The sequence below is a fragment of the Sander lucioperca genome, chromosome 19 (assembly GCF_008315115.2).
Source record: "Sander lucioperca isolate FBNREF2018 chromosome 19, SLUC_FBN_1.2, whole genome shotgun sequence".
NCBI lineage: Eukaryota > Metazoa > Chordata > Actinopteri > Perciformes > Percidae > Sander > Sander lucioperca.
Genome location: NC_050191.1, coordinates 30,007,280 through 30,023,340, shown reverse-complemented (window position 1 = coordinate 30,023,340; position 16,061 = coordinate 30,007,280). Strand labels below are relative to the sequence as shown.

Here is a 16,061-nt window from a genome sequence, read left to right as displayed (position 1 = left end):
GTTTGATTTTCCAGCTCGCTCCGTTAGCGGTGAAGGAGTTGGCTAAGGCTAACGCTAGCGATGCTAAGCCGAAGTCACGACCAAACGTTAGCGATTGGTTATGGCAGATCCAGAGTGGCTCTGGGCAGATCCAATAGTTTTAAACTTCAACAGAGTACCCGCCTTCAAGGAAGTTAACACTTGTCAATGGAGAGTGGCCAGACTCTCTGGACCAATGAAATGGACCAGAGTCTGGTAGGACCAGGCTAGTGAAACACTAGCAGCTAGAAAGGTTTCTGCAGAAGCTACCTAATTTAAATGATATGAGATAGAGGTTTATTTACAGCATCATGGTGCAGACAACCTCTGCCTCTGCCTGCAGCGACCCTGCCCTCATTACCTGCCACCTTATATGGAGGTCTTAAGGCTCCGCAGATGAGTGAGCAGCAGGGCCGAGGAGAGGCTGCCACGAAAATAGAAATCGTACATGCAGCCCAGTTTAATGTAAAACCAGGCGTGAAAACCAGGTCAGAGGTTTGGATTTACAAGTCCTGCAGGAAAGTTTATGTGCTAAAGAGAGGGGGAGAAGTCATTTGGCAGCAGGACGAGAGAGAAGAAGAGATTTAGCTGCTTCTTTTGATGTCTCACTGTGAAAAAATAATCATTCAAAGATAACTTGAAAGGACTTAAAGTTGATTTTCACAGATTTGTGCTGATGTGACGAAAAACATCACAAAAGTCAACCCTGTCTCCTAGAATTTACCTTTTTATTCTCTTACACTGCAGTTTTGTATTTAAAGGGTTTCAACCTGGACCCTATGTTCCTATGTTTTTGTGTCTAAGTGACTGATGGGAACAACAATCTTCGACATTGGTCCAGTATTAAGAGAGATCGCTGCAGTCGGCAGCGGAGAAACAAGCTACAATGTAAGTTAATAGGGCAATTGTCTATCTCGTATTTACCTTCACAAAAGTGCTGGTTTTGCCGCTGACAGACTCAGATTAATATTCTAAGTGTCTGACAACATTATGGGAAGGATTTCTAAGGAGGTCGACCTTTCTGTTAAAGAGTAAGATCCTTTTTTTTTTTTTAACATAAAAACATAATTTTTTATTCGCTAAACCCACCAGACTCCATGTCATTTTAGCATCGTAAAATACACTTCATTCAAAGTCGACAGAAACAAAACAAAACTATAAAAAGCCATGTGGGGTTGTTTTTCCACTTTTCCAACCATCACTACTCTAGTTTTGGTTGAAATAAACACATAGTTTACCAATTTACATGTGAAAATATGCTGGCTCTATACACGCTAAAAGTATTTTTTTTTTAAATGGAGTCTGGTGGGTTTAGCGCTAGCAAAGCTGTTTCTGGTTAAACATGAAGGTCTTAAAGATGTTTTAAAGCTCTATCTCTGTAGGGATCCTTTCCATAATGTTGTCAGACACTTAGAATAATAATCTGAGTCTGTCAGCGGCAACAACAGCACTTTTAGTGGACCAAACTGATGATGCACATTTGTCCCATACGGTTACATTGCAGCCCAGGCTGTGGCTGCCGGTTACAGTGTTCACGCTTAATACTGGACCAATTTTAATGATTGTTGTTCATCAGTCACTTACACACAAACACATAGGAAAATAGGGTCCAGGTTGAAAAAAAAAACATATTTAAATATGATCATCAGCATGCAGGAGACAGTCCTCCCCCCAAAAAAGGCTTCATAGGTCGTTTGTACAATCAGCAATTACGACCCACATTTATTTGGCCGTACTAAACAAACACAGGACTTTCACTCAGGAGACCAGGGTCTGAAAATTAGAAGTAAACGACGAGGAACAAACGGAACGACGTTGCACGTGTTTCAAACCCTGACCGTTACGTTCTCTCGTTCCTGTGGGTCGTGTTATAGAGAAGACACACCAGCCCGATAATCGGGCGTCGGGCCGTCTGGCCGTCTGGCGAGGTCCGTGACTCGAGTCTGTTCGGTGTGTCCCGTGCCGTCGGCCTTCATTTGGGCCGACCCGACATGTTCAGTCGGGGACAGGGCAGTTGGGACTCACCCGGAAATGGGGAGCGGATGAGTCTCTCAAAATCTGACGAAAATCTTTTAAACTGACCTTTGTTGATCTGAAATGAAGACAGATTCAGTAACTGCACGGCCTATTTCTCGCTTAAAATGTTTTCAGAAACACGTTTCGGTGAACTATTTTAGTACAATATGAGATCGGATTCTGAACGAGCCGCCATGACAGTCTGGCTGTGAATTTCCGGAGAAAAAAAAACGCGTGACGCGGTCGTCCAATCAGCTGCCGGTTTTCATTTTCTGGGAAATAATCAGACTGTTAATGGAAACAATACAGAGCAGCGCCGCCTGCTGCTATGGAGACGTATTTCATTTCGCGCACGCGCAGAGCGTACGCTCAAGTCGGCGTCACCTCAGTGTGTTCTGAGGCATTTTTTGGACCTCGGGACCCGACTGATCAGTTCGACTGACTTTACTGCCGACGGTCGGCCGTCTGGTTGGTGTGTCAGGGCCTTTAGAGGGGAGGAACAAACAACCTACATCAGCGTATGTTTGGGAGGACTTGTAGGCATGCAGACATAAAGCAGCAAACAGATACCTAATCATCCTATTAAAGCTGTTAAAGCAGAGATAGTCCACATATTTGGCCGTTTTAATAGAGTTCTACTTCCTTTGTTTCTCTTTGGGTTTTGATTTGTCAAAGCAAAATGTCCCATCGTGACACCTTAACCCTTGTGTTGTCCGTCTGTTTTGCAGATATATGAAGCATAAAGTATAAACTTAACCCAATTCTGTGTTACATATTCTTAGCCAACTTCATTCCAACTTATTACCGCTAGTTTTACACTTATTTTTGGATTGAATGGTCAATAAACCTGATTCATAGTAAATTATATCTAATATTCAAGTTAAAAACACCCAGAAATTAGGAATAATTTGGACTAATAGTTAAGATCAGAGAAACGTATGTTGATGGGTAATCACACCCTGTTTCGTGTATGGAACCATCCATGTTTTCTGGCAATTTGGTTGAAAGAATCCCATATTTTTCATATAGAAACTTTGAAAACGGGTGAAATTTGACCCAACAACAGAAGGGTTAAAATTAGCTTAGACAGCTGAGACGCTCCATTCTCCACCCAACATACAAATCTTGCCCAGGGCGACTTTTATTACAAAACATTCCCGCACCGCGTCAGTCATCTTGGGAGGGGGTGGGGGCTGAAACAAGGCAGGTTTTTATCCCCTCGGGGGTTTGTGTAAGAGCTCTCTATAATCAGCGGTGAGTGACCAGTCCAGATCGCTGACATCACTCCCAACATGCAGCTGACCAGCGGCCAAGTCTCACATGCCTTTCAAATGGAGTGAGCATGAAGTCACTTCCCTCATAAACTGACTGAAGGGGAGGGAGAGAGGGAGAGAGAGTAGGGCTGCACGATATGAGGAAAATGTCTAATTGCCATTATTTTGACTGATATTGCGATTGCGATATGATTCACGATATTGGAGGAAATGATCATTTTTGTATCATTATTCTCATTTTCATTGAAAAATATATATTAAAAATAAATGATTGAAGTGTGATTCTTTGCGAGGACCTGTACCAAACAAAGATTATTCTGTGGGAATGGTTTGACACATGTTTTGCCTTTAACAAATATTGCGCCCCCCTGCGATTTGGATATTGCACTAGTTCATATTGCGATTTCGATAAAATTGCGATTAATTGTGCAGCCCTAAGAGAGAGGGCAGGATATCACGAGAGTAACAGAGGCTTCTACCGCTGTTCATTTCACATAATTTTTCACGTTTTTTTTACAGGCCATTTAGCTCCCGAACGCTGGTGAACCTCAAGTGGTTTGTGGTCAGCCCACCAGCCATTTAGCATTTCCCCAACTTGAGAAATGAGTCATGAGAGAGGAATAATCCTGGACCATCCCATATGTGACCTCAGAGAAGACTCACCCGGCACACAAACCAATAAAGACAGAGATTAGGAAAATTGATGCATGAAATCACCAAACAGGTTCAGATGGAAGCATAGCTGCAAAGATGAATCCGTTGATCGGTTAGTTGACAACTACTGAATTAATGTACCAACCTTTTAACATTTCATCACTGAGTGTTAGATAAGACTCATATACATCACAATACTGCACTAAGTGCAACTTGCACAAACATAGGTTATACTTACATCTTTATAAATACTATAATAGTTGTACATTTTTATTCCCAACTATGTGTGTGTGTGTGTGTGTGTGTGTGTGTGTGTGTGTGTGTGTGTGTGTGTGTGTGTGTGTGTGTGTGTGTGTGTGTGTATATTCCCAACGTATACACATTTGTACATTCTTTCCTTTATGTTTTATTTTTTGAATATTTGTTCTTGTATTCTATCCTATTTATTATTTCTTGTATATTCTGTATGTGTGCTGTGTGGCTGATATTTTGCTGCTGTAGCACTGAAATTTCCCAATTTCAATCAATAAAAGTCCATATATCCATCTATCTATCTATCTATCTCAGTCAAACTTCACTAATTGCAGCTTGTTAAATGTGAATATGTTCTAGTTTCTTCTCTCCTCTGTGACAGTAAACTGAATATCTTTGAGTTGTGGACAAAACAAGACATTTGAGGACGTCATCTTGGGCTTTGGGAAAACACTAATTGACTTTTTTGTAAACCATTTTCTGACATTTTATAGACCAAAAAACGGGGGAGCCTTGCTCTGTACAGTACATGTAGAGACCAGGCACCCAGGAAGTGAGGCCCTCAGCAAACGGCACACACATCGAAAACGACAAATGAAGTAGTCAAAGTACAGTAGCCAAAATGTGCGAATTTGGGGAGCACAGATGTAGGTGTCTAGAGACGGGCGTTGGAAATTAGCAATAGCTATAAATGCTGTGATGCTGTACGTTAGAGATTTGTTGCACAACCGTCTATGTCTAAGCATCTGTCCCTATTCAAATAGGCCTAAACATGAAATGAAAAAAAAATAAAGAAAAAAAATAACCATCAGTTTTTTGCCGTGCATGTTCGGAACACAAGTGTACCCAAACAAACTCTGTCCTCCTCTCTGCTCCCTGTTATGCTGTCATGGGAACAGCATTCGCTGTTATGAAACCAAACAAGTCCCCCCCCCATAAACCTCCCACAGAGATTACTGAGCCGAATTAGGAGAATGATCTCACGGCTCCCGTCTTATCAGCTGGGAGACACAGTGACACTGTTACGAACTGACACAGGAGTTTGATGATGAAGGAGGAGGTGATGAAATAGAGACGAAGGTCAGAGGGAAGACATGCTAAATGCCAGGTGTTAAAGTCATATTCTGCAACATTTTAATATGATAGCAATGTTTTTTTTTGGGGGGGGGGCTAGTTTGTGTTTCTTGAATGCAGATTGCCAGCGGTGGAAGAAGTATTCAGATCCTTTACTTCAGTAAATGTGCTAATACCACATTGTAAAAATACTCTGTTACAAGTAAAAGTCCTGCATTGAAAAAGGTTACTTAAGTAAAAGTCGGTAAGTATCATCAGGAAAATGTACTTAAAGTATTAAAAGTAAAATACTCAATGTAGAAAAATCCTCAAATTTTAGAAAGTGTAAAGGATCCAAAGAGTTGTGTATTTAATGGTCTAATCATTTCAGCTGGACTTGTAGGCCGTTATATTGTTGGCTAGTTTACTTTAGAATAAAATATCAGATTTTATAAACTACATGTGTTTTGTGTGCAAAAGTCTTTATTAGTAAAGTAACTAGTAACTAAATCTGTCAGATGAATGTAGTGGAGTAAAAAGTACAATATTTCTCTCTGAAATGTAGCGGAGTAGAAGTAGAAAGTGGCATGAAAAGAAAAGACTCAAGTAAAGTACAAGTACCTCAACATTTGGACTTAAGTATAGTACTGGAGTAAATGTACTTAGTTACATTCCAGCGCTGCAAATGGCCCTCACTCATCTGAACACCTGTTGGAAAAGTGATAGCGGGAATATCTTTTCGAGAAATGCCTTTTGTAGACCTCAGAAACTTGGAGAATCTATGACGATGAGAACAGAAGCTGTTTTGGAGGCTTGTTGTGGATCAACACGTCTGGATCATTGATGTATAATAAGACCTCGTTCCAGCGTTCGGGGCGGAGCCCCATTGATTCCTATAAGAGTTGCTCAGTGGCGCATGAAGCTTCTGCACTGTGTGGCCCATAGAGCAGGCGCACTAGAGACCACCGGTTTAGCGCTCTGCTAACTTGAATGGGGGTTAAATGATTTAATCGTCTTCTAGACTTTCCAAATGTTATCGGACCAAATGGATCAAATTCTAAAAGTGAAACAAGTCATTTCGTGGGGGTTGTGACGCTTCAAAAACATTTATCCACCGATTTACATACGTCTCTTTTTTGCCTTGTACAGTTAGTCTGTCGGAAAACGTTTTGGGCCGCATGGCATCACGCAACGCATTCTCATGAACGGGTTCGTAGGATAGGCAGTTGCTAGATGTTTAAGCCGCTATAGAGCTTTGTGATGCCTGCTACAGAGCTCCGTCACAGCTCGGTCGTATCAGCGGCAGTTAGTAGGTGTGTTTAGCCGCTACAGAGCTCAGCGACATTTTGCTACGGTGCTCCGCATGGCGCTCCGTCAGGTCAGCGGTAGTTGGTGGTTCAGTTACCCGAGAATAGGTGACTTTGAGCCGGGTACAGAGCACTGCGAGCTGCGGTGGAGATTACGGTTAAGTATAGTCAAGAAAAAGTGAGCGTTATGCGGCGACGAAGGTTACGTTTAGGCACCAAAACGACAAGTTAAGTTTCGGAAAAAGATCGTGGTTAGGAATTAAAACACTCCCAAGGAACATGAGAACAGGCTGCATCATGTGACAGACACGGAAGTTGCAATTCCACAATTTGCCTGCTATGTCAAATTGGCTTCAAAGCCCGGCGCACTTCCTAGGGGCCAGATCTGAAGAGACGGATGGACAAAACACATGCAAACATGAAGCATTATGTTGGTGTAATGATCATTTAAAGGTAAAAGTGTGATCGGCGGTGATCAACAATTACAATTACGATACACCCAAAAACTGTTCACACAAGTGAAACTGATATTTTGACCCTTTCACGGCCCCTTAAGGATTTGTAACAATTTGTGGAAAATCCCTAAATTGGATCATCCCCAGAACCTAATCAGTGGTCTGTTGGCCCGGAGCCGATCCGCCCAACACATTTCACAGAAACCTCTTGATCAATTTGAGTGTAATATAACCTGCTGACAGACGGGACAGGCAACAAATACAATGACAGAGGTGACGCCTATATGACCCAGAGCTTTGGGGGATTTTCCAACTTCAAATATATAATAATATGAAAGTTGGTGAGTGTTCTGTTGAAGATAATCCCTTTCCACATATTTTAGAAAAAGGCTTCAAAATAACTTGCAATAAAAACAGTGGAAAAACAAGCTATTAATGGAGAGAAAGATCCCTGGAGATATGGGCAGGGAAAAGCATGCTGGGTACAATAACACAGAGGAGGTCGAGCCAAAAAGCCCCTCTGTTTACTGTTTGGATCAAATCCAAAGCCCATCGTCTGGAACGTAGACGGACTGTCCTGACATTGGGATGACGTTAACAGCAGACATCATTGCATTGAGCTAAACACTGAACCACAACAAGGTCGCTCTGTTAATAAGAGCATTCACTAACTTTGTCTAAAAAGACTAATGGCGTTTCTCCATTACATGGTACCTGCTCGACTGCTTTTTTGTTTTTCCATTATAAAAAAAGGTCCCTGGTACCTGCCAACAGGTACTTTTTTTAGTATCACCTCCGTCGAGGTTTCCAAGCATAGACAGTTATAGAATGGACACAGCAACGCCATATACTTCAACGGAGACCAGTGAAGTCAATTAGAGGCACTTTTCCGGTGATGGCTGAGCGTTACTGAGCAGCCTCCAACTGAGCTTGAAGACGTAGATGTGACGTGAGCAACCTGTCTGAAAGTTGGAAGTCTTCTGGTAGCTGTGCCAAGAGAAATCTCAATCATTCCCAATCTAGCAGAGACGGAGAGCATAGGTATATGTAAGGAGATAACATAGGCACAGGCTAATTATTGATCACTAAAATGATAGTTAACATTAGTAATTAAACTTAAACAGCTAATGGAAGTCCAAACTGCCTGAGAGCTTCTCCTGACAATACGGTAATTTCTCTACTGTGCAACAGAAAGTCCCGTGGTTATGACACAACCTATTTTTACAAAAACGTCTGCTACGGAGCCATAACGTGAGGTACAAGGTAATGGAGCCTTTTATACATTGTCGTGTTTCTTTAGAAATAAACAATGGACAAATAGAGTCTTTAAACGCTTCAGATGTAAAGTTATTCGCTGTCAAAGTGACGCCAAAATGAATGGGAGTCAATGGAATGCTAACGGAAGGTGAAGGCTACAATCTCCCCATAGGAAGTACGCTTTCGGGATGCTCGCTTACCCCCTTGGTTCCAAGCAAGCTGAGGCGATACTAAAAGGTGACGTGAAAACCTGCAGACTACTGATTGGTCAGAGATAATCATCACTAATCATTGCGTCATCATTGCTAGCGATAGACGGGGGGTGTCCTGAACAAACCCGGCATTTTTAAATAGTTTAGCTAGCGGCGTTTTTTTTTGCTGCCTCCAGCTTCTTTTGAAACTAAATGTGTCTTCTGGCAAATCAAAAACAACACACCTTCCACGTTCTGTGTGTGTGTTGCGTTAGGTCACGGCAGTTTCCTGCGGCGTCTTTATGACGACCAGCCAAACTCGCCTCACGCACTAAATCTGCAATGGAAAATGGAGGACGGGGCACCGCGGCCGAGCCGAGCAGAGCAGAGCTGGTACTAGCAGTGGGTAAGCGCCATAACTGATAGAAAACAAAGTGGTAAGCTGCAAAAAAAAGTGTATATTTTTTTGTAATTTTCACCTTTGTTTCTAATCAGTTCCCAGGAGGCTGATGATGCACCAATGTCTGCAAATGTTCAGCCTAATAATTACAGATTTTTACATTCAAAGGAGAAGCGCCATCTAGTTGCCGTAGGAATTATGAGTGTTGTTTGTTGTGAGCAGACCGCCCACCCCCCCAAAAAGTGACGACATAAGTCCTTTGTTCAAGCAGCCATTTCGACTCATAATTACCTTTATAGTGTCAGCGCCCTCTAGTGGCCGTAGTAGTTATGACGGGAGCAAAGCAGGAAGTTGATGAAGTATAAGAGCGTCAAATTCCGCGTAAGCGATGGATCAAACAAACACAGGACTTTCACTCAGGAGAACGGGGATCATGTCCTGTTAAAATATAAAATATAGGTAAACTGCTAGTTTTATTTAACTTTACAGAACTAACGGAAAAAACGGAACTACATAACTCTAACCCCTAACCCTAACCCCTAAACCTGACCCCTGACTCCTAACCCTGACCTGATCCTAACCCATTTTAACACAAACCATGATCTTTTTCTAAACTTAACTAAGTAGTTTTGATGCATAAACCTAACCAAACTGTGACTGTTTCAAAACGTGATTGACGTGTTTAAAACCACAAACTTTACAGTGTCTGGTTTAGATATGAGGTCGTACTTTCTGCCATCACTAGGGGGCGCTAATTAATGAAACGCATTATCGTATTAGAGGAGACGAATACACAACCTACAGTATATCATCGTGTGGTTTGGGGGACTTATTGGAATGTGTGTACCAAATGTCATGCAATCCCTCAAATAGTTTTTAAGACATTTCACTAAAAACTTCAAATGTCAACTCCATGTTGGCGCTAGATGAAAAGACACTAAAGTCTGTATAGGATTCGTGAACGTCTGTACAAAATATCATTGCAATCCATCCAATAGTTGTTGAGATATTTCGGTCCGGACCAAAGGAGTGGATCTTTTTGATATTAATGAACGTCCGTTACATTCAAGCCATTGCCAAATGAGTTGCTACAAAGCTAATTAAGACTATTAGCTCCTCACAACTCTCTCTGGATTTCTCAGTATGACTATGTTCAGAAGATTGTGGCGTCCGGTGACCGCTTCTGAAGAGTCCATCATCTTTTTTTAATCCTCCGTGTCCTCCTTGGCTACTAGCAACTGTGTGGAGGAGCGGTGGGGGTGGGGGGTGGTGTGCGATCACAGAAGACTTGTATCATGTGGACACGCCAACAGTTTTGTTGTCATTACTTAGAATTCCTCATGGGGGAGACAGAAGCTACACACTATAGCTTTAAGGGGTCCTTGGCTTAAAAAACGTTGAAGACCCCTGTTTTAACCCTTGTGTTGTCTTCCCCGTCGAACATGCAACTTTTTGTTTTTCTGGGTCAAAAAAAATAAATAAAATTCCAACATTTTGGTCGTCTTTTTGACACTTTTGTCACTTTTTTCGAAGTTTCTGTCAATATTTTTCTGCGCTTTTTTGACATTTTTTTTAAGCTTTTCCAATGTTTTTGTCACTTTTCCTGGCGTTTATGAAGATTTTCCCGACATTTTTGTCATTTTTTTGTCACTTTTTCCGATGTTTTTGTCCCTTTTTTTCTGTGCTTTTTTTTTTTTTACTTTTTTCAACATTCTGTTATCAATTTTTCTCTACATAAAATTGAATAAAACACCCAAATTCAATGAAAGTAGTGATCTGATCATTTATTTAACTTGTGAAGAGCGTTGTATGGAACCATCCACGTTATTTTGTTTTCAAGTTTGGTTGAAAGAAACCCAAATTTCTGATATAGAAACTTTTTGAAAATGGGTCAGATTTGACCCGAGGACAACAGGAGAGTTAACAGAAGTCTCCATGACTCTACATGGAGCTGTGTTTTGTCTTCTGCATCACCTCTTCTCTGTTTTCTACAGCCACATATCACAACCCCCCCCCCCCCCCCCCACACACACACACCCCCGGAGAGAGAGCCGAGCTTAAGTACTCTGGTCAAAGATCTATTAAATGAACGCTGTCTAATGTACGGCTTCCTGAAACAAGCATTCACTGCGCTGTGAATGAAGGGAGTCATAACTCACTGAGTCACAGTGTGAGCGTCGCACAGCCGCTGCATTCATGAGTCAGGATGAACAACATTCAGACACTCAACGGGGTTTAGCTGGTGAACAGTTCATTCCAGTAAATCATCACTCCAAACACTTCTTGTCCCAAATACTTCAACGTATTACACTTTATTTACTTAATATTATCTTTTATGGACTTAATTGACTTTAAAAACAGTCTGCCTGCGTCTGTTACGTCTGTCTTATCTGTTTATACAACATCTGTTGCATCCTCGTTTTTCTTATTGAAGGTTTTTCGGGGAGTTTTACGGATCTTAATTTGGGGGTCAATGCTTAGTGGATGTCGTGTATTATACAGATTTTAAAGCCCTCAAACTTTGGATTTCTGTATGAATAAACTTGACTTGAAATAAGAATATAAAAATATCGTTTTAAAAAGTTTTTATATCGACTGCCTTGTTTAAGCACAGATTTTTAAATATTTATATACTTTTTCTGATTAAAACCCCCCAAATCTTCAATTTAACCAAATTTAATTTGGTAATATGACTTTCTAGCTAAAAAAAAAAAGACTCACTTTTCTTAATTCTATTCATCGACAAATCACCTCAGCACTGATATCATCCATGTCAGAGAATCATCTTTTCATTATTAACGATATCTTAAAAGTGTGATAAGCATTTACTTTCTCACACGCTTTGTTGTTTGAATTTTTAGGAGTTTTTTAGTAATGATTTTTACTTTTTTATTCAATATTTTATTTTTATTTATAGATTCCAAACACAATATTTGAGTATTGTTAATTGTAGATTGTTAGACATATAACGTTTTGTTCTTCCAAACTTTTTCAAACATTTATGAAACATAATTAATTAAGTGTCACAGGCAAGGGCCTCACCTATGGGTTCCACATTGGGGGGGTGGGGGTTGAGATCTCCACTTTTGAAATTTTGAACGTCAAACACATCATTTTCTGTATTCTGGTGAATTTTTCTGCAACAATTTTTGCCTTTTCTGCATCTATTTATGGTGCAAATGTCTTTATTTACAGTATGTAAAGGAAATTATAATTGGTTTTTGGGGAGGGGGTTGCACTGGCCAGATTTGATTATTGGAAGGAATCCCCCCCTCCTCCCCTTGTAAATTAGCCTATGGTCACAGGTAAACAAACACCTGTCAGTGACGACATCACTTTACCTGGTCTCAGCGCGCCAGATGTGTCACAGCTGTTCAGACACCCAAAAAAAAACCCGGCTCCAGTCTTGTTTGATGAGTTCACCGACAGCTCTCACGAAATCTCTGTGTTTATGGGATTCTCTCAGAAATGTCTTCTGTCCTTTAAAGTCCCTCTGTAGTTTCTTTCTTCTACACACCGTTTGCCAAAGTTGGAGGCGCAGTAACGGAGCGGTGTGGAGCTTCGTCCTCTCCAAGTTTGGTCTGTGAGCTCACCGGGCGAGAGACTAAGAGTAAGAACTGAGGAGGGAGAGAGAGAGAGAGACAGAGACAGAGAGAGAGAGTCTTTCTTTCAGTTGAATTTAAATCAGTTCTCCTCTCTGAGAGTGTGCTCTATATATAACATGTGCTCTCAGTCTGTGTTAGCAGCTGAACTGACTGACTGAGGCTTTAACAAACCCACAACAGCTGAGCTATCAGCCGGTGCTCCTCCTTTCTCACAGCCAGGGGCTTGGCTTTGGCTTGGCTTTGGCTTGGCTTGGCTCAGCTCTTTTTAAACGTGCAATAACTGTTTTTATATGCCGCCATTCAATATGTGCAATAATAGTATTTATGCTGCTATCAAACTCCCCTTTTAGTGTCCAATTTTAATGTAAAACTAACACTCTGTGGCATTTGTATTTTTTTTTATACTTATACTTTTAGTTAAAGGAGAAATCTGAGAAAAAATGGACCTAGGGGTTAATAACACATGTGTACCGAGTCGACCGTTCTCTGGGATATGTTTTCATGCTAATTGAATGTGACCAGTTTTAGCGCAAACCGCTAATTAGCTTATAATGCTAGTCGTCGGGGCAGTGGTAAAGTAAAAATAAATGGCTATTTTATACCACTAACAAGGCTCAAAATATCACCACACTTCCACGGTAGCATAATGAGGGTCCCTACATGTAAACCCAAGCATTGAGAACTTTGTAAGTGTACAGACAGTTTATTAAAAAGATAGATTAGAAAGACTGTAGCTCACGTATACAGGTGGGCGCCATCTTGGGAAAACAGTCACGATCAGTCGAACAACGAATGCCGTGTAACCAGTAACCAGTAACATAGCTCAAGCACGGCGTTCGTCGTCCGACATGTAGGGACCCCCATTATGCTACCGTGGAAGTGTGGTGCTATTTTGAGCCGGATAAAAGCTATCTCTGTCTGTCTGTCTGTCTATGTTTTGTGTTTTTTTTTTTTTTTTTTAAGAGGTTTGCATTAGTTGTTACTTTCAGCGGTGGAAGAAGTATTCAGATCTTTTACTCGAGTAAAAGTACTAATACTACACTGAAATAAATACTCTGTAACAAGTACAAGTCCTGCATTGAAAAGAATTTAGACTTAGTAAAAGTACTAAAGTGAGTGAGTGCAGAACTCTCCTCCCATTTCAGAAAGTGTAAAGGATCCAACCAGTTGTGTGTTTAATGGTCTGATCATCTCAGCTGGACTTGTAGCCGTTATATTGTTGCTAGTTTACTTTAGAATAAAACATAATTTATATATAATTAACATAAAATCTTAATGTGTAAAATAACTAGTAACTAAAGTTGTCAGATGAATGTAGTGGAGTAAAAAGTACAATATTTCTCTCTGAAATGTAGCGGAGTAGAAGTAGAAAGTGGCATGAAAAGAAAAGACTCAAGTAAAGTACAAGTACCTCAACATTTGTACTTAACAGTACAGTACTGGAGTAAATGTACTTAGTTACATTGCAACATTGGCTCAACAGGTTGTTGTACTTTCTATTTCTCAAAGCCACAAACCTTTACTCTAAATTTTCTCTTTCTCTCTCTCTCCCTCTCTCCCTCTCTCCCTCTCTCTCTCTCTCTCTCTCCCTCTCTCTCTCTCTCCCTCTCTCCCTCTCTCTCTCTCTCTCTCTCTCTCTCTCTCCCTCTCTCTCTCTCTCTCTCTCTCTCCCTCTCTCTCTCTCTCTCTCTCTCTCTCTCCCTCTCTCTCTCTCTCTCTCTCTCTCCCTCTCTCCCTCTCTCCTCTCTCCTCTCTCTCTCTCTCTCTCTCTCTCTCCCTCTCTCTCTCTCTCTCTCTCTCTCTCTCTCCCTCTCTCTCTCTCTCTCTCCCTCTCTCCCTCTCTCTCTCTCCCTCTCTCTCTCTCTCTCTCTCTCTCTCCCTAACGTTTTCCCCCTTGTGTGGAATGTGGTTCGGCCGAGCCTGTATATATGCGGGAGCGTGCCTATGTTCCCAAAGCCCTACGTTCCCACATTTCTAAGATTTTTTTCAAAATTAGGCCCTATGTTCCCATAGTAACCTAACCCCCTAACCCTAACCCACAGTAACCCTAACCCTAAACCTAACCCATAGGGCTGTGGGAACATAGGGCCTACTTTTAAGAAAAATCTTAGAAATGTATAAACATAGGGCCTAATTTTCAGTGGAAAACAAATTCTTAGAAATGTGGGAACATAGGGCTGTGGGACCATTGGGATGTGGGACCATTGGGATGTGGGAACATAGGGCTGTGGGACCATTGGGCTATGGGAACATAGGGCTGTGGGAACATAGGGCTGTGGGAACATAGGGCTGTGGGACCATAGGGCTGTGGGACCATTGGGATGTGGGAACATAGGGCTGTGGGAACATAGGACTGTGGGAACATAGGACTGTGGGAACATAGGGCTGTGGGACCATAGGGCTGTGGGACCATTGGGATGTGGGAACATAGGGCTGTGGGACCATTGGGATGTGGGAACATAGGGCTGTGGGACCATTGGGCTGTGGGACCATAGGGCTGTGGGACCATAGGGCTGTGGGACCATTGGGCTGTGGGACCATTGGGATGTGGGAACATAGGGCTGTGGGAACATTAGGCTGTGGGACCATAGGGCTGTGGGAACATAGGGCTGTGGGAACATAGGGCTGTGGGAACATAGGGCTGTGGGACCATTGGGCTGTGGGAACATAGGGCTGTGGGAACATAGGGCTGTGGGACCATTGGGCTGTGGGAACATAGGGCTGTGGGACCATAGGGCTGTGGGACCATTGGGCTGTGGGAACATAGGGCTGTGGGACCATAGGGCTGTGGGACCATTAGGCTGTGGGACCATAGGGCAGACCCCATATATTCCCCCTTTGTCTCATTCAGCCTCTTTTTTCTTGTGTTAAACAGCTATTTTGCATATATCTGTTTCTGTATTTATTGTTTATTTCATATTAATGTTCAATATGTTTGTTTGTTTATGTATGCACCGACCACCAAGGCAAATTCCTCGGCAAAACAACTTTTCTGATTCAGATTCAGGTTCTGCAATGTTGAGTATGGTTATATTTTGTTGAAATATTTTATAGTCCTAGATATTAAGTTATTGGTTTATATTGTTTTTTATTTTTTGGGTGAATAAAAACCTCTCTTTTTCAACAAAAACTCCTGTCCTCCGGACTGCTTGGTCCCTGACAGTGACATCCAGCTTCTGCAGACACAACCCAGCTGATGTTACAGTCAGTGTGGTGTGTTACACAGCAAGGTTTTAGAATTCAGTTCATGAATAAACACAGTAAAGGAATCTCAAATCATAATATTTCACAAAACAAAGAAGAAAGGGCCAAAAACGGCTTTCTGGAGGTCATCATGTCCTGCAGTTTTCACTTCTTCCTGGAAATATTCAATGTTACGAAAGTGCTGAATATGTGTACACACACAGAGACATGATGGTGTGTGAAGGATCATTCTCACATTATCATCACCAAGAAATTAAACAACTGTTGGATGGCTACACATACACATACACACACACACACACACACACACACACATGCAAACACACACACACACACACACACACACACACACACACACACACACACACCCACGCC

At 41.6% G+C, this 16,061-nt stretch overlaps 2 protein-coding genes across 4 annotated transcripts in view; both read right to left on the bottom strand.

Annotated features, from left to right (window-relative positions):
- Nucleotides 1–12,644, bottom strand: part of LOC116045399 (filamin-A-interacting protein 1) — a 51,033-nt gene extending 38,389 nt beyond the window's left edge. For 2 of the 3 annotated variants that reach the window (XM_031293033.2, XM_035995057.1), the window contains exon 1: nucleotides 12,219–12,644. The gene's annotated coding sequence lies outside the window, so the exon portion shown is untranslated. The remainder of the gene's footprint in view (nucleotides 1–12,218) is intronic. The other variant, XM_035995055.1, reaches the window with a different exon arrangement.
- LOC116045413 overlaps nucleotides 1–16,061 on the bottom strand; it is a 977,204-nt gene that overhangs the window by 523,614 nt on the left and 437,529 nt on the right. The gene's annotated exons all lie outside the window — the stretch shown is intronic.